Here is a 25,675-nt window from a genome sequence, read left to right as displayed (position 1 = left end):
ATTTAATACTATGTGTTTTCTCTGGATTCTTAAACATATTGGCTACCAGTTGTATCACCTGTGTCAATTCCGCTTCAGGTATTTTTTTAAATTGTTACATACTTGTATATAGGAATGGGGGACATATGACATTTTCTATCATGCACAGAATATATAATAATACAGTCAGGGTATTTAGGATATCCAAACTCACAAGCATTTATCGTATCTAGATACTAAGGAATTCAAGTCCTCATTTCTACTGATTTTGAAATGTACAATTCAGTGTTGTTAACTGTAGTCACCCTAATCTGCTATCAGACTTTAGAATTTATTCCTTCTCTATGTATCCATTAACCAACTTCTCTTCAGACCCTTTCCACCTCCACATCTTTTTCAGCCTCTGGTAAATATCAGTCTCCATACTCTCTCCATGAAGTCAACGTTTTTAGCTCCGACATATGAGTGAGTACATGTGATCATTTTCTTTCTGTACCTGGCTTATTTCACTTAATATAATGCCCTCTAGTTCCAATAATGTTGCTGCAAATAACATGATTTCATCCTTTTTTTTAATAGCAGAACATAATTACACTTTGTAAATAATCACATTTGCTTGATCTATTCATTTGTTGACATTTAGGTTGCTTTTATATCTTTGCTGTTGTGAAGAGTGCTGCAATAAACATGGGAGTGCAGGTATCACTTTGTCATACTAATTTCCTTTCCTTTGAATAAATACCTCATATTGGGATTGCTAGATTTCATGGTAGTTCAGCTTTTTCTTTTTGGAGAAATCTCCATACTGTTTTTCATGCTAGCTTTACTAATTTACATTCCCACCAACAATATATAAGTCCCCTTTTTGCATCCTTACCTTCATCTCTGATATTTTTTTCTTTTTAGTAATAGCCATTTCAATAGGAGTAAGATATCTCATTCTGTTTTTGATTTGCATTTTCCTGTTGGTTAATGATGTTCAGTATTTCTGCATATGCCTCTTGGCTATTTGTATATCTTTAGACAAATGTCTATTTAGATCCTTTACCAACCTTTTAATAGAAGTATTTTTGTTTGTATGTTTGTTCATTTTACTGTTGAGTCTTTGAGTTACTTACATATTCTGGACATTAATTCCTTGGTGTATGAATATTTGGCAAGTATTTCCTATCATTGAACAGGTTGGATCTTTAATTGATTCCTTTGCTGTGTAAAAACCTTTTATTTTAATGCATTCTCATTTGTCTATTTTTGCTTTAGTTGCTTGTGTTCTTGGGGTCTTAGCTATAAAATCATTGCCTAGACTAATGGTCTGAGGTGTTTTCTCTCTATTTTTTTGCACTAGTTTTATAGTTTCAAGTCCTATGTTTCTTTATTTTGAGTTCATTTTTGTTTATGGTGAGAGATTTGGGTCTAGTTTTATTCTTCTACTTGTGGATATCAGGTTTTGCAGCACTATTCATTGAAGATGATGTCCTTTTTCCAGTGAATGTTCTTGACACCATTTTTTAAATCAGTTGGCTGTAAATACGGAGGTTTACTTTTCATCTCTCATTCTATGCTGTTGGTCTGGATGACTGTTTTTTATACTGGTACAATGCCATTATGGTTACTGTAGCCTTGTAATATATTTTGAAGTCAGGTAGTCTGATGACTCCAGCTTTTTATTTTATTTTGTTTTTGGTTAGGATTGCTTTGAGTATATGGGCTCTTTTTTTTTTTTTTTTTTTTTTTTTGGTTCCATAAAAATTTTAGGAAGTTTTTATTTCTTTAAAAAATATCATTGGGGTCGCAGTATCGCTGCCGCCACGGCCAGTCAGTCGCAGGGGATTCAGCAGCGGCTGCTGCAGGCAGAGAAGCCGGCCACCAAGAAGGTGTTTGAGGCCGGCAGAAGAAAGAACCAGAGGCTGAAGCAGGCCACAGCAGCAGCTCAGGCTGAAATTCAACAGTACTGCCTGCAGAGGGAGCAAGAGTTCACGGCCAAGGAAGCTGGGATCCCATGGCAGTTGCAGCACCGAAGCGGAGGAGAGCCAAGAGAAGGTGACCATCCTCCAGACCTACTTTCAGTAGAGCAGGGATTAAGTCTTGGATAACCTCTTGGCTTTTGTCTGTGACATTCAGCCAGAAATCCATGAAAACTACCACATCAGTGGATAGAATAGAGAAGCACCTGTTTTGTGGATTGGCATTTTAGATTCTCTCACGGAATATGAAGCTTTAGCACAGCTCTAGTTATATTCTTATGAAATGGCGTTAAATTATTTTCATATATTATACAGTAGGTCCTTCCACTTTTTGGAGAGTAGCAAATCAATCTTTTTTGTACAGACTTAGAAATTATCTAAAGACTTCATCTTTTTACTTCGTATTTCTTAGGAATTTAATGTGTATACATTGTCTTTTTTCCTATACCTTTTGGCTCAAGCAACATGGATATCAGGGTTGCCTTTTCATTCTTAGATCTAGTTAAAAAAAAAAAATTCTTTGAAGAAAGGAAGGGATTAAATAGTTTTTTCCCTAAAACTTTCTTGAAGGTCAGGGCTTTATCTATGAGAAAGTAGTAAATAGTTATTTGTAACCCGTGTGAAGCAGCAGCCAGACTTAAAGTAGTCCACTCTTGCTAATGGTTAGAACAGTGAATACTAGTGTAATTGGCCTGCTCTTAGTTTCTCTTAAGCAAAATTGCTAGATGATAGAATTCAAGAACTTGTTACATGTTATTACTTGGTGTATCGATATTCATTTATAAGTAAAGACTCTTTGCCATGCAATAAAATATCATTTGATATTTTGACAGGGATTGTATTGAATGAGTAGATTGCTTTGAGTAGTATGGTCATCTTAACAATGTTAATTCTTCCAATCTATGAGCATGAGATGTCTTTTTATTTGTTTGTGTCCTCTTCAATCACTTTCCTTAGTGTTTTTTCGTTTTTCTCGTAGAGTTTTCACCTCCCTGATTGAATATATTTCTAAATGTATTTTTGTAGCTATTACAAATGAGATTGCCTTTTTAATATTTTTTAATCTAGCTTGTCGCTGGTATACATAAATACTGCTGATTGTGATGTGTTGACTTTGTAACCTTCAACTTTGTTAGTTTATCAGATCTCAGACTTCTCATGGACTCTTTAAAATTTTCTAGATATACTATTATGCCATCTGTAAAGACGGGCAATTTGAGTTCTTTTTCCAATTTGGATGCCTTTTAATATTTCTTTTTCCAAATTGCTCTAGGTAGAACTTCCAGTACCCTATTGAATAGGATAGGTAAATGTGGGCATTTGTGAATCTTACCTTGTTCTAGTTCTTAAAGGAAACACTTTCAGCTTCTCTGCATTCAGTGTAATGTTGGCTGCTGGTTTGTCATATATGTCCTTTGCTATATTGAGTTAGGTTTCTTCCATGCCTAGCTTGTTGTGGTTTTTATTATTTAAAAAAATGTTGAATTTTATCAAATGCTTTTCCTCCATCTATTGAGATTATCTTACGATTTTTGTCCCTCATTCTGCTGATGTGTGAGGTAGCATGTTTATTATTTGAATATTTTTGACCATCTTTTCATCCCTGGGATAAATCCCACTTACTAAGTGTATACTATTCTTTATGTTCTGCTAAATCCAGTTTTACTAGTATATATATATATTTTTTTAGAATTGTTTACGTCTGTTCATCAGAGATATTGGCCTATAGTTTTCTTTATTTGTTGTGTCCTTTTATGGTTTTGGTATCTGGGTAATGCTAGTATCATAAAATGAGTTAGTAAGTATTCCCTCCTCTTCTATTTTGAAAAATAGCTTCAGTATATTGCTTTTAGCTCTTTACAAGTTTGGTAGAATTCAGCAGTGAAGCCATCCAATCCTAGAATTTTCTTTGTTGTGAGGCTTTTTATTACCAATTCAATTTTATTATTTATTATTGGCCTGTTCAAGTTTCTATTTCTTCCTGATTTAGTTTTGGTAGGTTGTATGTATTCAGGATTTTATGCATTTTCTTTAGTTTTTCCAGTGTGTTAGTGTATAGTTGTTCATAGAGTGCCTTATGATATCTGTATTTCTGTGAAATCAGTGTTAATTTCTCCTCTTTTGTTTCTGATATCATTTATTTGGGGCTCTCTTTTTTCTGGCTAGCAGTTTATCAATTTAGGTATTTTTCAGAAGAATTAACTTTTCATTTTGTTGATCCTTTGTACTGTTTTTTAGTCTCTGTTTAGTTACATTTTAATTTATGTTATTTGTTTTCTTCTGTTGATTTGGGGTTTGGTTTATTCTTGGTTATTAACTGTTAGTGTATTGGAGTCTAACTCTGTTTAAATCTAATATTTGCTTCATACATCTGCATATGCCAATGATGGGTGCATAAATATATAGAATTTTTATTCTACTTGTGAATTAATCCCTTTAGTATTGCATAATGACTGTGTCTCTTTCTACTGTTTTTCACTTAAAGCCTATTCTATTTAAGTATGGCTCCTCCTGCATGCTTTTGGCTTTCATTTGCATGAAATATTGTTTTCCATCTCCTTTCTTTTACTCTATATGTGTCTTTACAGAATGAAGTTAAATTATTGTAGGCAGCACAAACGGGTTTTGTTTTCTGACCTATTCAGCCCATATCGCTGAAGTGGAAAACTTAAATCTGTTTACACTCATTGTTACTATTGATATATGAGGACTTCTGTCCTTTTGTTATTTGTTTTCTGGTTATTTTGTGTATTATTTTTTTTCCCTTTTTGTCTTTATTGTTGTAATATGGCAATTTTTTGTACTAATAACAATTGAACCCTTCCTTATTTTCTTTTGTGTGTTTGCTTTATCAATTAAGTTTTATTCTTTTGTGTGTTCATGACAGTAGATATTTTTCTTTTACTTCCAAGTGTATAAGTCCCTTGAGCATTTCTTGTCATGTCAGTCAAGCGGTGAAGAATTTCCTCAGTTTTTGCTTGTCTGGGGAACTCTTTAGATCTCTTCCTTTTATGAAGGATAATTTGCTGGGTGTAATATACTTGAATGGTAGGGTTGATTTACTTTTTCAGCACTTTGAGCTTATGATCCCATTCTTTCCATGCCTGTAAGGTTTCTGCTTAGAAATCCACTGTTAGTCTGGTAGGAATTCCCTTCAATGTGATGAAACATTTTTTCTCTGACTGTTTTTGAATTATTGCTTTGTCTTTGTTTTTGAAAGTTTGACTATAATGTACCTGGAAGAAGATCATATTTGGTTTTATGTATTTGTATATATCTGAAAGTCCTGTAACTGGATTTTTAAATATCTTGCAAGACTTGGGATGTTTTCAGCTATTATTTTATTAAATAGGCATTCTATGCTGTTAATACTTCTTTACTTTCTGAGGGATCACTCAAATGTAGATATCTGCTAACTTTATGGTACCCCATATAACATACAAGCTCTTAAATTTATTATTTATTTATTTTTCTTCTTCTAAAATCTGACTTGGTTATTTCCAAAGACCTGTCTTCAAGTCCTGAAATTCTTTCTTCCATTTGATTTAATTTATTGTTAAATCCCTGGGTTTTATTTTTATTTCATTCATTGACTTCTTTGATTTCAGGAATTCTGTTTGTTTTTTTCCTTTATCAACATCACTTTGGTGTTTTGTTGTTTTTGCTGTTCATATTCTAAATTGTTTCTGTGATTTTTGTATTGTTTATTTGTGTTCTCTCGTATCTCACTGAGATATTTATTCGCATATCAAAATAAGAGAAGAGTTGAGCAATGCACATTGCACAGTGAAATACAATGCATGGGTAAGAGGAATGGTCACTGTAGCTAGGTCCCTGTAACTACTGGTTGTAACATTGAAAAACATTAAAATAACAAGTCAGTGACAATTTACTAAGACAATCCAATTTAAGGTTTTGAACCATTCATTTTTCAAATATTTTCTTTTGAATATTACGTATTTTTCCCAGAAGTGAATATTATTTCATATTTCTAAACTTCCTTTACTGAAATTATTTTTGAATCATTTTGATCCACATAATAAAAATAAGCAGTTTTCTATAAATTTTATTGACTATATTACCTGAATCATTCATGTTGTTCCATAATCTGTGATTAATTCATTTTTATCTTCTCCATTTCTAATCTAACATTAATAGGTAAATATATGAGGCCACTAGTCTCCTTTTTAAATTATTTTTATACAAAAAGCATGACATCTGTAAATGTTCTGCTTAACTTTATTATTTTTTTTCTGCCCAGGCTTCTCTCATAAAGTTTAAAAGTGAATATATTATCTTTAGTATTTCAAGGACCTATCACAAAGTGGGCAAAAAAAAAAAGAACAAAACTCCAATTGAAGTTATATGTCTTTTCTGAGAAATCAGATTTGTATAGTCTCCTTTTAAGCAAGATGGTGCATATTAGCCAGCTATGGTGGTATGTGCCTGTAATCCTACCTACTGGGGAGGCTGAGGTGGGAGAATCACTGGAACCCTGGAGGTGGAGGTTGCAGTGAGCTGAGGTCCTGCCACGGGACCACTCCAGCCTGGGAGACAGAGCGAGATTCCATCTAATTGATCAATCAATCAATCAAATACTGTTTTTTAAAATTCCATCCTTTTAGGAGTCCTAATATGGTAAAAAAATAATTCACATACCTATTTGCTGATTACTATGCATTTCTTGCTGAGATTTTAGCATATAGGCTTCTAAAGCAACACATTTAAAAGTTAGGGGAGAGTATGTATGTTCTGTTCAGTTTTTCAGTTTCTAGAATATTTTTGTTATGATTTTTAGAAAGTATCACATAATTTTATAGTTGAGCATTGTGATCTTTATAAACATCTTTTAATTGAAATATAAGTTTTTGTTTAAATGTGTATATGTATGTATTTTTCAAGGAATACATAATACTATGGAGTTATTAAAGAATTAAATTTGTAATCCATTGAATGCACTCAAGAAGATATTCTAAACTTATTGTTCTACATTATGAGGGGTTTGGGGTGGGTTTGTGCTATAGACTAATCGGCAAATTTGGTGTTATTTTTAAGGAATTTTGATACTGAAATGTATATTTTAAAATCTACCACTTCAGAGATTCTACAGAAATACTGAGCATTCTTACTTAACTGAATAACAGGTTTTCTCTAATTAAGATTACCATTAAAATACTACAAGTAGTCAAAATTTTTTTCAGAGAGAAAACATCCCATAGCACTTTCAAAACATATGGTTTTCGTAACACAGCAGTTTTCTTCGTAAGTTTAATATATTAATTTTATTTTATACAATTATTATTATACTTATGAAACTGAGTATAGAAAAGTGCAAAAAGGGAAAATACGCTACAAGGTAACCAGGAATGTTATCATTTTCATGAACAATATTGATGCTTACCACCTATGAGTATGGAGTGTTTTTACATTTGTTTGTGTCATTGCTGATTTCTTTCAGCAGTGTTTTTCAATTCTTGTTGTAGAGACCTTTCACTTCCCTGGTTACCTCTATTCCTAAGTATTTTATTCTCCTTTTGTGGCAATTAAGCATGGATTGTTATCTTCATTTGTCTCTCAGCTTTGACATTATTGGTGCATAGAAATTCCTGCTGCTAATTTTTCTACATTAGTTTTATATCCTGAAACTTTGCTGAAGTTGTTTATCAGATATGGGAACCTTTGGGTAGAAACTATGAGATTATCTAGGTATAGAACCATACAAGGATAGTTTGACTTTCTCTCTCTCTCTCTCTCTCTCTCTCTCTCTCTCTCTCTCTCTCTCTCCCTATTTGCATGCCTTTTTTCTTTCTCTTTTCTGATTGCTTTTGCTAGGACTTCCAATATTACGCTGAATAGAACTGATGAGAGTAGGCATCCTTGTCTTGTTCTGGTTCTTAAGGGGAATGTTGCCAGCTTTTGCCCATTCAGTATGAGGTTGACTGCAGGTTTAGATGGCTCTTATTATTTTGATGCATATTCCTTCAGTGCATAATTTTTTATGGGTTTTAAACATCCAGGAATGTTGAATATTATTAAAAGCTTTTTTCTGTTGAGATGTTCATGTGGTTTTTGTTTTTAGTTCTGTTTATGCAATGGATCACATTTCTTGATTTGCATATGTTGAACCAACCTTGCAACCCAGGGATAAAGCATACTTAATCATGGTGGATTGGGTTTTGATATCCTGCTGGATTCAGTTTGCTAGTATTTTATCGAGGGTTTTTGCATATGTGTTCAATAGGGATATTGGCTTAAAGTTTTGTTTTTTATTCTCACTGTGATTCTGCCAAGTTTTGATATGAAAATAATGCCGGCTTTCCTGTGTGAGTGAAGGCAGAGTCCCTACTCCTTGATTTTTTGGAATAGTTTCAGTGAGATTGCTATCAGCTCTGCTTTATACACATGGTACAATTTTACTGTGAATCTGACTGGTCTAGGGCTTTTTTGGGTCATAGGTTTTTTATTACTGGTTCAATTTCAGAACTCATTATATGTCTCTTCAGGGTTTTTGTTTTCTTCCTTGTTCAGTCTTGGGAGGTTTTATGTTTCCAGGAATTTATCCAATTCTTCTGTCTTTCCACGTTGTGTGCATAGAAATATTCATAATAGTCTCTGAGAGATCTTTTGTATTTCTGTGGGTTTAGTGTTAGTGTCCTTCTTGTGATTTATAATTGTGTTTATTTAGATCTTCTCTCCTTTTCTCTTTACTAGTCTAGCTGGTGATGTATCAATCTAATTTAGTTTTTCAAAAATACAATTTTTAGTTTCTTTGATATTTGTATCTGTTTTGTCATTTCCATTTCAGTCAAATAGGCTCTGATTTTGGTTATATCTTTTTTTCTGCTGGCTTTGTGATTGATTTCCTCTCGTTTTTCTATTTCTTCTGGGTGTGATGTTAAATCATTAATTTGAGGTCTCTCTAAGTTTTTGATGTGAGAGTTGGGTGCTGTAAAGTTTCCTTTTAACACTTCTTAATCTGTGTTCCAGAGATACTGGTACACTGCATCTTAGTTTTCGTTAGTTCCACAGAATTTCTTGATTTCTTTGTTTACTCAGAAGTCATTCAGGAGGAAATTATTTAATTTACATATAATTGTACGGTATTGAGTAAACTTTCTGTTGATTTCTGTTTTTATTTTTCTGTGGTCCAAGAGTGTGGTTGGCATGATTTAATTTTTTTTTTTTAATTTGTTGAAAATTGTTTAAGGGCCTAGTATGTCTTTAATTTTAGAGTATATGCCATGTGCAAATAAGAAAAAAAAGCACACTCTACTCTTATTGGACAGAGTGTTCTTTAGATGCCTGTCATGTCCATTTGGTCAAGTGAAGAGTTTAGTTCCAAATTTATGTTAGTTTTCTGCATATGATCTATCTAATACTGTAAGTGAGGTGTTGAAGTCTTCCACTATCATCGTGTGATCATATTGTTCTCTTTGTAGCTCTCTGATATCTTGCCTTATGAATCTAGGTGCTCCAGTGGTGAGTGCATATATATTTGAAATAGTTAAGTCTTCTTTTTGAATTGAATACTTTATCATAATGTAATGTCCTTCTTTGTCCTTTCTGATCATTGTTGGTTTGAAGTCTGTTTTTTTTCTGAAACAAAATTAGTAACCCTTGCTCTATAATGGCTTCCATTTATTTGACAGATGTTTTTCCATCCTTTTACTTTGAGCTTATGGATATCTTTGCATATGAGATGGGACTCTTGAAGATTACTTCCAGTTGGGTTTTGCTTCTTTCTCCAGCTTGCTGCTCTACACCTTTTAAGTGGAGCCTTTAGCTTGTTAATATTGATATATTTGGATTTGATCCCACAGTCATGTTTTTAGCTGGTTGTTACATAAACATGTTTGTGTAGTTGCTTTATAGCATCAGTGCTCTATGTATATAAGTGCATTTTTGTGGTGGCCATTAACAGTCTTTTGTTCCCATGTTTAGCACTCTTATAAGGCTGGTCTGGTGGTAATGAATTCTCATAGCATGTGCAAGTCTGGAAAGGATGTCATTTCTCTTTGCTTATGAAGCTTCATTTGGCTGAATACAAAATTCTTGGCTGGAATTTTTTTCCTTAAGAGTACTGAATATAGTCCCACCAATCTCTTCTGGCTTGTAGAGTTTCTGCTGAAAAGTTGTCTGTTAACCTGTTGGAGTTCCCTTTGTAGATGAACTACCCTTTCTCTGTAGCTGCCTTTAATATATTTTCTTTTGCATTGACCTTAGAGAATATGACAACTGTGTGCCTTGGGGATGGCTGTCTTGTATAGTATCTTACAGGGGTTCTCTGAATATCCTGAATTTAAAGTAGACCACCTCTCTAGCAAGATTGGGGAAATTTTTGTGGACAGTATCCTCAAATATGTTTTCCAAGTTGCATGCTATCTTTTCCTGTTTTTCAGGTATGCCAATGTGTCATAGTTTTGGTCTGTTTATATAATCTCATATTTCTCAGGAGTTTTATTCATTTTTTTTTTCTGACTGAGTTGATATGAAGAACTCATGTTTGAGCTCTGAGAGTGTTTCTTCATCTTGGCCTGTTCTGCTGTTAATACTGCCAATTAAATAATAAAATTATTGAAGTGAGTTTTTTAGCTCTGTCAGATCAGTGTGATTGTCTTTGAGCTCTTGAATCATTTAGCTAGATTTGTTAGATTTCTTTAATTGGGTTTCAACTTTCTCCTGAATGTTGATAATCTTCATTGCCATCTAGATTCTGAAATCTATGTGTATTGTATCAGCTGTTTCATTCTGGTTCAGAATCACTACTGGGAAGCTAGTATGGTCACTTGTAGGTAAGAAGACACTCTTGCTTTTAGAGTTGCCAGAGTTACTGTACTGGTTCTTTATCTCTCTGCTGACTGCTGTTCCTTTATATAATTTGAATATAGTCAGTTGGCTTCATTTCTGGATGTTTTCATAGCACTAAGTCATTGTGTAGGATTTTTGTGGCTTAATTCTTGCCCTTGGTTTCACAGGGGAGTATATTAGCAAAGTATTTTTGGTGTTATAGTTTGGGCTGCAATTCAGTAGATGGTGCTCAAGCATAATGGCTGATAGATACACTCTTAGCCATATGGCTCCTCTGTATTCCCTCATGATTGTAGCCTTGCTCCCTCTTAGTGCTCTGAGAACATAGACTTCTCTCATTCTGGAATGCTGGCCACCTCTGAGTTGCTTACTGCAGCCGTTGGGTGAGCTTAGGCTTTTTGTCATTCCCCAGCTTGCAGGCAGCAGGAGCAGAGACTTCGGCAATGACAAAGACTGAAAGCCTTTCACTTGTTATCGGGAACTCTACCCCAGAGAAGTACAGAGCCACTACTAATTGGAATAACCAGTTGGGGATGGAGTAGCTGCATTGCAAGTCTATGCTAGGAGTCTCTACATGGTGAAGAGCAAGGGAGTGGGAAGCTCATGTGTAAGACACTCTGGCCTCCTCTCTGTAGGACAGCTGCAGCATGCTGAAGGTGCAAGCAAAGTAATCAGGGTCTTTATCCCCCACCCCAGCCCAAAGGCAGCAAGGGCATGTACCATGGCAATGGTCAAGGCAGAGAGGCTGTAAACTGCCTATGGGATTTCCACTCCAGAGAGACAGAGCCTCTGCCAATGAAAGTGTTCAGCCAGGGATAGAGTAGCTGTGCTATGGGCCCAAGCTAGGAGCCCTGCCTGGAGAAGAGGAGGGTGTCCAAGGGCTCACAGAGAAGGAAACCTGGCTTTATAGTATACATTAAAGTAGCTGCTACCTGCTGGAGGTGTGAGCAAAGCAATTGGAGTTTTTGTTTGCTCTTCAAGCCAAGTGCAGCAAGGGCAGGTGTCAGTACAATGGCAATGGCAGAGAGCCTGTTGGTTGTCTCTGGGAATTCCACCCCAAAGAAGCATAGATCTTCCAAAGACTGAAATAATCAGGGTGGCTGCACTGGGAACCCTGGTTGGGAGGTCTTGCCAAGTGAGCAGCAGTATGGCTGCTTTCTGTATAGCAGCTGTGACATGCTGGAGGCATGCCACAGTTCATGCACCCTTCACTCCCTCTCCGGATTGAAGGTAGTCACTTACCCTTTCCCTGTGGTAGGGAACCTCCTTTGACTCCATGCTAATCCTGGGTAGATGGCTGTCCTGCCTGTCTCCTTTCTGCTTTCCATGGGTTGTTGTTGCTTCTTTGATGAATCCCAATGTGGCCTCCTGGACAATCCACTTGAAGAGCTAGTACTTATTCATTATTCTCTATCCTTTTCTGTGATAACGACTCACTGTAGCTGCTTTTAGTCAGCCACCTTAGCCAAATAGGCATTATACCTTATAATGGTATTGAGAGATAATTTTGAAAACTGTCATATTCTTAGGTAATTCATAAATTATAGTTTCTCATGACTTAAATGACATATTTTGATTATATTTAATCTCCATTTTAAAGTTAATAATTTCCCTTATTTTCACATATGTAGATATAACTAACTTGGCACATATATCCCAAAGCATATTTATTTCTCTTTAGTAAAGCTATATAGTCAAAGAAGCAAGAGGTATTGAACTGGAAACTATACTCCAAATAATTAACTAAAATCTTCACTGTGTGTGTGTTTTTTTTTTAATTTAAATCTTGCTCCCTGACTTGCTAGCAAACTCACTAAGAGCACAACTGCCAGCTCTTGATTTACTTCAAAGGAAAAATATAACATCAGAAAAAAAACACAAAATGTATTCTTCATATCAGAAATTTTATTTTTAAAATGTATAAAATATCAAATAATTTCAGTAAGTATTGTTGTTTTAAGAATTAGCAAAGAATGTTTTAATTTAATACTGCCTGACTTAAATTGAGATTCTTAGGGATTTAGAAGTATTGGTAAAGGATGCTATTCAAGTTGAATATATTGACTATTTTCTGCCAAGTTGGAGTTGATTCACATTTGATAGACAGTTAAAATCTATGTGTACCTTTTTAAAGTGGTAGGCAGTTATATGTGGAAAAAATCTATTTACAAGCCTCAAAAACTGCAGAATGTAATGAAAGAGAAGAAAATTCATGAGACCCATGTCAAAAAGGAAAAGTCAAAAAGAACTTCTTTTTTTGGTTTTTCCTTTTTCCTTTTTCTATTCTTCTATTTTTTCGAGATACAAGGACTGTCACTGTGCCCTTTGTTATAATGAATGAGACAAAATGGATAGAGAATAAAGAATGATAGCTATTCTGAAAAATTCTGGCACTTCATATGATTGATCCCAAAAGCAACCTAGAGTGTGTTGTTTAAAACAAGATTATAAATATCTTTTGTCTTGACTTTTTTTATATTAGATGTTTAAAGAATCCTAGTAATGATAGAATATTGCCTGCCATTTCCAAAAATGTGTGAAAATACCTATTTTTACAAATGCATGTATGTGTGCAAAATAATTAACATCCCTTGTCTTTTCTCAGTCAAGATTAACAGCCTTGACTCATATAATTACAACAGTAGGCAATAAAAAATGGAAATAGATCCAGAAACATGTTTTGGTTATCTATCACTGGATAAGAAACCACGCCAAAATTAGCTGTTTAAAACAATAATTTTTTGTTATCTCTAACTTACGTGTGTTGACTAGGCTCAGCTTCATGGTTCTAACTAGGGTAACTTGGTAGTTTTACTCGATAGTAGTTGGGTGGAACTTCTGGAAGGGTAGGAAGAGAAGCTTAGAGAAAACGCTACCCTGAAAAGACATGTATTAAGCTGTTGACAGTTATCAAAATCAATTACTCAAAGCCTCTGGGGATTCATCAAAGGGCTAACAACTGAGAATGATTTGTTAAATGAAATTCATAGAAACTACATAGGAATTGTGAGAGGCGTTGTCATTTGATCTAATGACTATAATTATAACCCCCTGACTTGGTGGTTGAGTGGCAGTCCCAATCTCCCCAATATCCTGGGGTGGAAGAGACATTCAGAGTAGTTTCAATAACCAGTGAACATTAACAGATTCCGTTTTCACATCCCTGTGCTGTGTAAGAGTTCTGTCATGTGGCTAGTAGCAGCAGTGTAGCTCTCAGTTCCCCATCTGCAACTCTTGCTGTATGTGATGGATACAGGCCAAGAAGCAGGTGAAGAAAGAAAACCCATTACCCACATAACTCTGTTTTTCACAAAAGCTCCAGAGGGCTTGTTAGGCAAGTGGCAGCTCCCATCCCCATCAGTTGCCTATAATTAAAGAACTATTCCAGGTAAATTCAGCAGAGCTGGTCAATATCAACATATTTGTTTCTCTTAGATTCTGAGCTGTGGAAGTTCCATATTGGGTGGTGGCACAACCAGAAAGCAACATTGATCTGCCTACCTGCTCCCCATCCCGCTGCCCAGTGCTTGCTTTATATGGGGAATCCTGATGGAATGCCTGGTGAAAAGCAAGTTTTTCCCACTTAGTTCATGCTCCATAGCAAAGAGATCTGCCTGGGAGGTTAGAGCAAGCCTTATACCAAGCACTTGCCAAGAGCCTGGGTATCAATGTAGAGCAAGTAATGTCTGAGAATATTGTTGAAAACAATAAACCAATCAGTTAGCAGTTGGAGAAGGCTAATATCTCAGGGGAATAGCAACATAGTAAACCAATCATAAGTTTAATGGGAAGATCAAGGAGAGAGTCAAAGTCCAGCTAAAGCCAGACTCATCCCTGAAGGTCAGAAAAACTGCATGCCAAAGCATAACCTTCTGAGGACCATATCAAGACTGCACACTGCAGGAGAAAGATACTAATTGAAATAGTTCAATCATGTCAACCAAGAAATAAACACCAGCAAGAAGTACCCTTGCAAGTTTTATATCCAAAGTTGACATAGTATACTATCCAAAATATCCACTTTCAACAAAAGGTTATAAAACATGTAGAAATATAAAAATCAGACCCATAATCAGAACTGAAATAAGGCAATAATATCTGCCTTTGAGGGTACACAGATGTTAGACTTCTCAGACAAAGCTTCAAAGAAAATGCTATGAACAAAGGGAAATAACGTGCTTTAAAAACTTAAAGAACATTATGGTAATGATATATTGTTGAACAATATCAATAAAAAGAGACATTAATTTTTAAAGAATTAAAAGGAAATTCTCAAGTTAAGGGTACAATAGTAAAAATGACAAGCTGACTAGTGGGGCTTACCAGTAAGTTTGAGCTGACAAAGAAAAGAATTAGTAATTTTCAAGGTAAATAAGCAATCTGAAGAACAGAGAGAAAAAATTAAAAATTAACAGCTCAGACAAATATGAGATATCATTAAGCACAACAATACAGTTGCAATTGGAGTACCAAAAAGAAATATTTTAAAAAGCATTAAAAATTTTCAAATAACTGAAAAGTTTCAAATTTGATGAAAAACATTAAAATATGTTTTTTGAAAACTTGACAACATCCACATAGAATTAACATAGGATTCATACCTAGAAGTATCATAGTCAACATGTTGAAACCCAAAGATAAAACAAAACCTTGATCGCTGCAAACAAAACCAAACTTCATCATATACAAGTGAACCACAATAAGATTAATAGGTGGCTTCTCATTTAAAAAAATGACTGTCAGAAGTCAGGGAATGACATTACAGAAGAATGAAAGGCAATGAAAGAAAAACATCTGCCACTCAAGAATCTTATATCCAACAAAACTGTCGTACAAAAATATAGAAACAAAAATATCAAAGAAATTGTATCTAAAAACTCTCCACACATAAAGTACTAAAGGAAGCTTTTCATGCTGAAACCAAGGAACATCATACAGTAATTTGAATCTACGATTTTTAAAAAAGAATATTGATGTTGGCAGTTACATAGGCAATGTTAAAGTAAAATATAAATGTATATTCATTTTCCTCTCAACATATGTAGAAAGCAGTTTCACAAAACGTGATAATTTATTGTTAGATCTACACAGAAATGTAACATATTTGACAGTAACAGAACAAAACAGAAGGTAGGAAGAACTATTTTCCTACCTGACATTAAATGATAACTTCAATCTACGGGAGTAAATAAAGAGAACCAGATAGTGTAAATAAGAAAAATTATGGCAGAGGTTTTGTAAATATATACTTGCTCTTCTCTCTGATCTTAGCTTTTAAAAAATATGTAAAAATATATTCAGTGGTAAATATAACAATATATTGTCAATATATATTGTTATATTTAATATATAAATATTTATATATTATATAATTTAATATATAAATATTTATATATTATATAATTTAATATATAAATATTTATTGCTGTAAACATGTCATATATGAGTGGGCATATATATATTTCTATATTGTGATATATATTAAATATCACATATAAATATATATAACATATTTTTATATATATGTATATATATTTGCATATTTTATATATATAATATATATTTAAATATTAAATATCACAATATATAAATATAACATATATATATATACATGCCCACTTATATATGACATGTTTACAGCAATAAATTCACAAAATGGGCAGAAAACAATAGATCTGCATAGTGGTAAAAATTCTATATTATATTTCACTTAGTACATATTTGAAGTGAATTCCAACAAGGTAAGATACATATTATAAGCCCTAGAACAACTATTTATAAACAACTAAGAAGCTATCGTTAAAATATTACAGAAATAAAAATGTCATACTAGAAAGTATTCATTTAATGAAAATGGAAATAGGAAAGGAAAACAACAGAAGAAAAAGACATGGGAAATGTAGAAGAAATAAAACAAAATGACAAATGTCAATCAAGTCATATTAATAGTAACATCAAAGATAAACAGATTGAACAGTTCAATGTAAAGGCACATTGTCATATTGGATTTTTTTAATTCATATACATAATATGTGGAAGACACATTTTAGATTCAAATTATAAATTGAAAGAAAAATTATGGGGAAAACTATACAAATTGGAATCGTAAGAGTACTGGAGTGTCTGCATTGACATAAAATAGACTTTAAAATGAAAAGATTTTCCCAGAATAAGAATATTTTAGAATTATAAAAGTTTTGTCTATGAGCAAGAAATAATGATAAGATTATATGTACCTAAAAACAGAACTGGAAAATGCAATGTCTGGAAATGGACTAGAAAAAACTAATTAAAAAATTAAAAAATTCCGGAAACAAATGAAAATGGAAATACAGCACATAAAAACCTATGGGATACAACAAAAGCACTACTATGGTGATTTATATAAATGCTTGTCTAAATCAGAAAAGTGAAAAAACTTCAAGGAAACAAACTAATGATGTATCTAAAAGTACTAGAAAAGCAACAGCAAAACTCAAAATTAATCGAATAAAAGAAATAAAGATCAGAGCAGAAATAAATGAAATTGAAAATATATATATATAAGATGAACAAAGCACAGTGTTTTTTTTTTTAAAGAAAACAAAACATTTAACCTGACTAAAAAATAAAAGAGACCCACATAAGTAAAATCAGAGACAAAAAAAGAGATATTAAAACTGTGGGGAACACTCCCGTGTGAGACCCCTAAAAGGCGTGAGTCTCACTATACGGTGAGTTTGATCCCAAACACAGTTTCCTACTGGAGGCAGTCGAGCTATCCGGAAATACAGGAACTGAAAGATGAATGATCAGTTTCTAATATCAACCACAATATCGTTTTGGGCCTAAAACTATGCGTTGCTGCTAGACTGAGTGACCCCCTGCCGGCAACCGGTTCCTGCTTTTAACCTTTTTATGACTCTTTAAGAATAAGATTTAACCTTACTTACCCGACTGCCTTGTACCCTAGATAATGGTTTAACTGTCGACATTTGCAAAGCAAATACCACCATAAAGGATGGCTTTGATTCCTGACTCAGAGATTCCTGAATGGGGAAATTGAGTTAAGTTGAGTTAGGAGTAGACAAAGGAGAATCCGGTTAAAAGATATTCTGATAAGCAAAACCAGAAAACCTTTTCACATCTCAGTTCTAAAACAAGATCAAACCAGAGATACCTGCAGCCAGGAGGAATAATGTCTGGATGTAAACAAGCTTTGTGATCACAGGAAATTCTGTTACTTTTTACAACCACTGATTGTGTATCTGACTTTTCAATTGTATAGGCCATGTAAGGTATACATTTGCATTTCCTCTTGCAACCATTGTGTATCTGATTTCTCTATTGTATAGGCCATGTGAGACATACATTTACATTCCTCTTACTATGATGTAAACCAGAGCCAAGAAAGTGTATTTATTCCTGGCCTTTGAAAAATAAAATTTGCTGTTTAGGCACAGCCTATCAGCCCTCCAGATGCCTCGCTTTCTCTCTCTCTGTCTTTATTATTTTCCCAGGTGCACTCCCTCTTCCAGGTATTGGGACCCTCTTGCAGGTCGAGAGACCCCCGGGCAAACGTGCCTACCCGTCCCGGACGGTCCACGACATAAAACTGATGCCACAAAAATTCAAAGGATCATTTGAGACTACTTTGAGCAACCATATTACAATAATAAATTGGAAAACCTAGAAGAAACAGATGAGTTCCTAGACTCATACAACCTACAAAGATAAATCTATGAAGTAATCCAAAACCTGAATAGACAATAACAATTAATGAGATTAAAGATATAAGGCAAAGTATCCCAGCAAAGTAGAGCATGAGACCCAATATCTTCAATGCTAAATTTTAGCAAACATTTAAAGAAGGAATTAATACCAACCCTACCCAAAATATTCAGAAAAACAGAGGAGGAAGGGATATTTTCAAACTCATTCTATGAGGCTAGTACTACCCTCATACCAAAACCAGACAAAAACGTATCAAAAAATAGAAAACTGCAGACCGATATTCCTGATGAATATTGATTTAAAATAATATTGTCTTTTATATTTTTCTCTTTTATTTGGCATGTATAATTATATCTTTTAAATCAGGAATCATTTTTATTGTTTGCCAATTACTGATCAGTATTCCCAAACACATCAACTAAGCAGTCCTTTTGTCAATTTATTTTTAGTATACTTTTATAATATATCAGCGCACCTTAAATAGATGGATCTGTCTTTAAGCTTTTTAAAAACTTTGTATTTAAAATATTTACGTATTCATGAGATGTTGAAAATACTAGAAGCCCTTTATATATTTTCCCCAGCTTAACTTGTTTCATTAGCCTTTTGCCTATTCCCCTACCTGTATCTTAGTGTGTGTTCTTCGAGTTAAATAATGGGCTCTGCACAGATTCTGTTGCTTTTGTAAATAGCACCCTATTTGCTCCTATATTTTATGTTTGGTTTTACTAGCATGGATTATTGTAGCCTTGCAGCATAGTTTGAAGTCACGTAGCGTGATAACTCCTGCTTTGTCCTTTTTGCTTAGGATTGTCTTGGCCATGCAGGCTCTCTTTTGGTTCCATACGAAGTTTAAGGTGTGTTTTTTTTTTTTTTTTTTTTTCCAGTTCTGTGAAGAGGGTCATAGGTAGTTTGATGGGGATAGCGTTGAATCTATAAATTACTTTAGGCAGTATGGCTATTTTCACAATATTGATTCTTCCTAACCGTGAGCATGGAATGTTTTTCCATCTGTTTGTGTCCTCTCTTATTTCCTTGAGCAGTGGTTCGTAGTTCTCCTTGGAGAGATCTTTTACATCCTGTGTTAGCTGTATTCCGAGGTATTTTATTCTCTTTGTAGCAATTGTGAATGAGAGTTCACTCTTGATTTGGCTCTCTTTAAGTTTGTTATTGGTGTATAGGAATGCTTGTGATTTCTGCACATCGATTTTGTATCCTAAGACTTTGCTGAAGTTGCTTATCAGTTTAAGGAGATTTTGGACTGAGACAATGGGGTCTTCTAAATAAACAATCATGTCGTCTGTAAATAGAGACAATTTGACTTCCTCCTTTCCTAACTGAATACCCTTTATTTATTTTTCTTGCCTGATTCCTCTGGCTAGAACTTCCAATAATATATTGAATAGGAGTGGTGACAGAGGGCATCTTTGTCTAGTGCCAGATTTCAAAGGGAATGCTTCCAGTTTTTGCCCCTTCAGTATGAGATTGGCTGTGGGTTTGCTGTAAATAGCTTTTATTATTTTGAGATACCTAGTTTATTGAGAGTTTTTAGCACAAACGGCTGTTGAATTTTGTCAAATAAAATTATTAACTTGTTTGGTTTGATTACATATTTAGTAGCTTCACTGTGCTCTTATTAGTTCTAATTTCTTGTCTGTTCTTTCTTTCTTTTTAAATGTAGATAATCATAATATGTACCAAACTCAGATTTCTACTTTCTAATTCTTAGGTTTCGTGATTCCCCTTTTTTTTGTCATATAGTAATGGTCAGGAATATAAATACTGTGTTAAATGATAATGATGCTATAAATCATGCTTGCCTTGTTTCTGATTTAAAAATAATATATCTCAAGGTTATACATTAAATACTTGCTGTAGGTTTTGGGCACATAATTATTTCTGAAATTCATATTCTCCTTGATTCAAATTACTATAATAATTATATTAACATAGCTTTGCTATTTCTCCTTTAAAGTGAAATATAGTTAATTACATTTATACAGTTCCTGTTGTTGACACTTTCTAGATATTCTGATGTATTCCTGATAAAAGCAAATTACTCTGCTTGAAAATATGTCTCCTAAACATAAGCATCAGATTTGGATATTTCTATGTTAATAGGTAAAGTGAGCCTATAATTTTATTTTACTATCCTTAAAGTACTTTGAAACCAAGGTTGTATACTACCCAAATAAAGTGAATTGTCTGTTTTCCTTCTATTAAATTATAACTTATTTCTTTCCCTTTTGGAAAAATTTTGTTTTAGGTTAAGAGGAAACATGTGCAGGTTTCTTACATGGGTAAATTGCATGTCTCTGGAGTTGGATATATGAATAATCCTTCACTCAGGTATTGAGCATACTACTTGATAGTATTTAAACCCTTTCTCCCTTTAATTCTCCCCATAAGTAGTCTCAAATGTGTATTGTTTTCATCACTGTGTTCTTGTACACTCAGTATTTTTATGTTTCTTTAAATTTTATTTTAGATTCAGGGATACATATACAGGTATGTTACATGGCTATATTGTGTGAAGCTGAAGGTTGGGGATGAATGATCCCACCACCCAGGTACCAAGTATAGTACCTGGTAGGTTTTCAAACCTTGTCCACATCCCATCCTCCCATCTCTAGTATTCTCCAGTGTTTATTGTTCTCATCTTTGTGTGTGTGTGTACTTAGCATTTACCTTCCATTTATAAGTGAGAACATGCAGTATTAGGTTTTCTGTTCTTCATTAATTGGTTTAGGATGATGGCATTCAGCTGCATTCATGATGCTGCAAAGAACATGATTTTATTCTCTATAGCTGCATAGTTTTCCATGGTGTATACGTACCAATTTTTTTTTCTGTGAAAGCAAGCATATTTTATTTAGTATTTTGACATTAATCTGTGTATCTGTGTCTTTGAAACAAAATTTTTGTGGTTGTTGTTTAGCATGTTTTTTTTCCCTTTTATCTTAGGTTCCAGGGGTACATGTACAGGTTTATTGCTTGGGTGAATTGCATGTCACTGAGGCTTGGCGTATGAATGATACCATCATCCAGGTAGTGAGCACAGTATCTGTAAGCTAGCCTTCCAGCCCATACCCCCGCTAATCTTTCTGCTCAAATAACCTCAATGTGTATTGTTCTCATTTTTCTGTCCAAGTATATTTAATGTTTATCTCCCACTTGTAAGTCAAAATATTCAGTATTTAGTTTTCTGTTTCTATATTAACTCATTTAGGATAAGGGTCTCCAGCTGTATCTATGTTGCTGCAAAAGTCATCCTTTAATTCTTTATAATGGCCGCATAGTATGCCATGGTGTATATGTACCACATTTTCTTTACCCAGTCTACCATTGATGGGGATTTAGGTTGATTCCGTTTCTCTGCTATTGTGAACAGTGTTATCCTGAACATACATGTGTATGTGTCTTTATGATAGAATGATTTATATACCTTTGGCAATATAACGAGTAATGGGATTGCTGGTGAATGGTAGTTCTGTTTTCAGTTCTTTCTTTTTTTTTTTTTTTCAGATTTTGTTTTATTTATTTAGGTTCTGGGGTACACGCGCAGATCGTGCAGGATTGTTACAGTTCTTTGAGAAATGTCCAAACTGCTTTCCACATTGACTTAGCTAATTTACTTATATGGTTTGGGTATTTTGTCCCTTCCAAATCTAATGTTGAAACGTGGGCTCCCATATTGGAAGTGGGTCTGCTGTGAGGTGTTTGCGTGGTGGGGGAAGATGCATCATGAATGATTTCTTGTCCTTTCCATGGTAACAAGTGAGTTTTTGCTTTTATAGTTTGATTGAGATCTGTTGGCTTAAAAGAGCCTGGAACATTCCCATCTCTGTCTTGTTCCTGCTCACAACATGTGGCACACCTGCTTCTTATTGCTTTCCACTATGATTGTTAGCTTCCCAAGGACCACACCAGAAGCAAGTGCAGCACTTTGCTTAATGTACAGCATAGAGAACCATGAGCCAAGTAAAACTCTTTTCTTTATAAAATACTGAATATCCTGTATTCCCTTGTGGTAATGCTAGTGAATTAACACAGAAAATTTGTACCAATCAGTAGGACATTTCTATAAAGATAACTGAAAATATGGAAGTGTCTTGTTAACTGGGTAATAAACAGAAGTTAGAAGAATTTGGAGGGCTCAGAATAATGCTGGAAGATGAGGCAAGTTTAAAACTTCTTAGAGACTTGTTAAGTAGTTGTCGCCAAAATGCTGATAGAAATAGAGAGAAGGCCAGGCTTCCATTTCCTCAGATGGAAATAAGGAAGTTATTGGAAACTGGAGTAAATATCACCTGTGTTACACCCTAGTAAATAACTTGGCTGTGTTGTGTCCATGTCCTAGGGATCTATGGAATGCTGAACTTAAGAATGATGACCTAGAATATGGAGTCAAAGTAGTTTCTAAGCAGCAAAGCATTTAAGAAGTGGAATAGCTGCTTCTAACAACCTATGATCAAATAAGGAAACAAAGAAATGACATAAATTTGGAACTTATAGTTAAAAGAGAAGTCGAAAACTCACAGCCTGGTTATGTGAATTTATGTAATTTTTTTAAAGAATATTTTCAGAAGAATGCAGGCAGGATGCAGAGCAGCCACTTGCTAGAGAGATTTGTGTGACTAAAAGGGAGCCACGTGCTAATATCCAAAACAATGGAAGAAAGGCCTCAAAGGCATTTTAGAAGTCTTTAGGACAGCCCTTCTCATCAAAGACCCAGAGACCTAGGAGGAAAGAATGGTTTGTGGGGTGGTGAGGGACAGAGAAGGTTTGCTTCCTTGTGGAGCCTCAGGAAACTGTTCCCCACATTCCGCCCACTCCAGCTCCAACCATGGCTCAAAGGACCCCAGGTACAGCTCAGGCTACCACTTTGTAGGGCACAAGCTGTAAACCTTGGCAGTTTTCATGTGGTGTTAAGTCTACAGGCACACAGAATGCAAGAGTGAATGACACTTGGCAACTTCCTCCCAGATTTTACGAGATGTATCAGAAAGACTGGGTACCCAGTAAGAAGCCTGCCATAGTGGCAGAGCTGCCATAGAGTGACTGTAGTAGGGCAGTGCCAAGGGGAAATGTGGGATTGATACCCTTACTTAGAGTCCCCAATGGGGAGCTCCCTAGTGGACCTCTGGGAAGAGGCTACCTTCTCTGGATCACCAGGCAGAAACTCTTGTTCATGTCCCTTACTTTCTTCTAAACAACCAGTGTCTCTTGGTTCTGAGCTATCTGGAGCAGGAGGAGGTGGAGTGACACTAACACCTCTCTAGCCACCACCACAAGGACTGCTCTGCGTCAGACCTGAGGCCACCATACATATGGTGCTATGAAACACTAGAACTTATTGCTTTATTCTAGTAGCAATTTCGTTTTCTTTAACAAAGATCTCTCTATTCCTGTCTTCTCCCTTCCCTTCCAAGCCTCTGGTAACCTCTATTCTATTTTTACTTACATACATTTTTTTTTTTAAGACTTCTGTATATGAGTGAAAACATGCAGTGTTTTACTCTCTGTTCTTGACTTAATCACTTACCGTCTGTCAGTTCCATTCACGTTGCTGCAAATGACAGGATTTCATACCTTTTGTGCATAAATAGTATTCCATTGAGTACATATACCATATTTTCTTTATCCATCTATCTGTTTTTGGACAGCTGGGTTTATTTCATATCTTGTCTATTGTCATTAGTGCTGCAATAAACATGCAGGTGCAGATACCACTTTTATATACTGATTTTCTCTCCTTGGATATGTGCCTAGTCGTGGGGTTGCTGGATAATATAGTGGTTCCGTTTTTGTTTTCTGAGGAACCTCTGTACTGTTTCCCATAGAGGCTATACTAGTTTGCATTCCCACCAACACTATGTAAGAGATTCATTTTCTCTGCATCCACGTCAGTATTTGTTGTTTTTTGTTTTTTTGACGCGATCCTAATTGAAGTAAGATTATATTTTATTATGGTTTTGATTTGCATTTCCATGTTGACTAGCACTATTAAATATTTTTCCATATACTTGTTGACCATTTGTTTGTCTTCATTGGAGGGAATATTGATGTTTAATTTTTATTTTTAGGTTATTAGGGATAGAGTGGATTTTTTAAAAACTGAAGCAATAAAAACACATTTGTTTTTTTAAAAGTTCAACCTCATGGGCATGTTATAGGTTGATTCATGTGATAAATAGAAAATACAAAGCAAGAACATTTAGTATTGGATTTTTTTTTTAATGTTCAAGGCTGTATAATGGTGGAAGACTCAACTAAAATAGCTACAGATACTGTGGAAAAGAAGATGGTGCGGAAAAACTTTGGAACACTTAGAGACGGTTGCAGTGTTGAATACTATGGTAATACTAGAAGGCCAGTTTAAAATTATTTAATTACTAATTTTTTACTGCCTTTTTCTTTTTTGTACATTTTCAAGGTCTTTATTTCTGGCACAGACACAAACGTTTTCTCTTTTCTTAACTTTTAGTTTAGGTTCAACAGTACATGTGAAGGTTTGTTACATAGGTAAACTCATGTCATGGGGTTTTATTATACAGATATTTCATCACTCAGATATTACACTCAGTACCTAATAGTTAACTTTTATGCTCCACTCCCTCCTCCCACCTTCCACCCTCAACTAGAACTCAGTGTCTGTTGTTGCCTTCTTTGTGTTCATGAGTCTTCATCATTTAGGTTCCACTTACAAATGTAAACTTGTGATATTTGGTTTTTTGTTCCTGACCCAGTTTGCTCAAGATAATAGCCTTCAGCTTCATATATGTTCCCACAAAAGTCATGCTCTACTTCTTTCCATGACTGCATAGTATTCCATGGTTTATATGTACCATCTATCATTGATGACATCTAGGTTGATTTCCTGTCTTTGCTATTGTGAATAGTGCTGCAATGAATATTCGCATGCATGTATCTTTATGGTAGAATGATTTCTATTCCTCTGGCTATATACGCAGTAATGGGATTGCTGGTTGAATGGTAGTTCTGCTTTTCGCCCTTTGAGGAATCACCATACTGTTTTTCACAATGGCTGAGGTAATTTACACTTCCATCAACAGTGTATAACTACTGCCTTTTCTCAGCAACCTCACCAGCATCTGTTATTTTCTGAGTTTTTATTAATGGGCATTCTGACTGGAATGAAATAGTAGCTTGTTGTGGTTTTGATTCACATTTCTCTAATGATTAGTGAG

At 34.6% G+C, this 25,675-nt stretch overlaps 1 protein-coding gene and 1 pseudogene across 8 annotated transcripts in view; both read left to right on the top strand.

Moving 5' to 3' along the window:
* The window catches only part of LOC101028896 (V-type proton ATPase subunit G 1 pseudogene), a 36,173-nt pseudogene extending 31,498 nt beyond the window's left edge, over positions 1–4,675 (top strand).
* DMD (dystrophin) overlaps positions 1–25,675 on the top strand; it is a 2,654,855-nt gene that overhangs the window by 239,796 nt on the left and 2,389,384 nt on the right. The window lies entirely within an intron of this gene.

Source organism: Saimiri boliviensis, chromosome X, assembly GCF_048565385.1.
Source record: "Saimiri boliviensis isolate mSaiBol1 chromosome X, mSaiBol1.pri, whole genome shotgun sequence".
Taxonomy (NCBI): domain Eukaryota; kingdom Metazoa; phylum Chordata; class Mammalia; order Primates; family Cebidae; genus Saimiri; species Saimiri boliviensis.
This window is presented reverse-complemented; position numbering and strand designations above follow the sequence as displayed.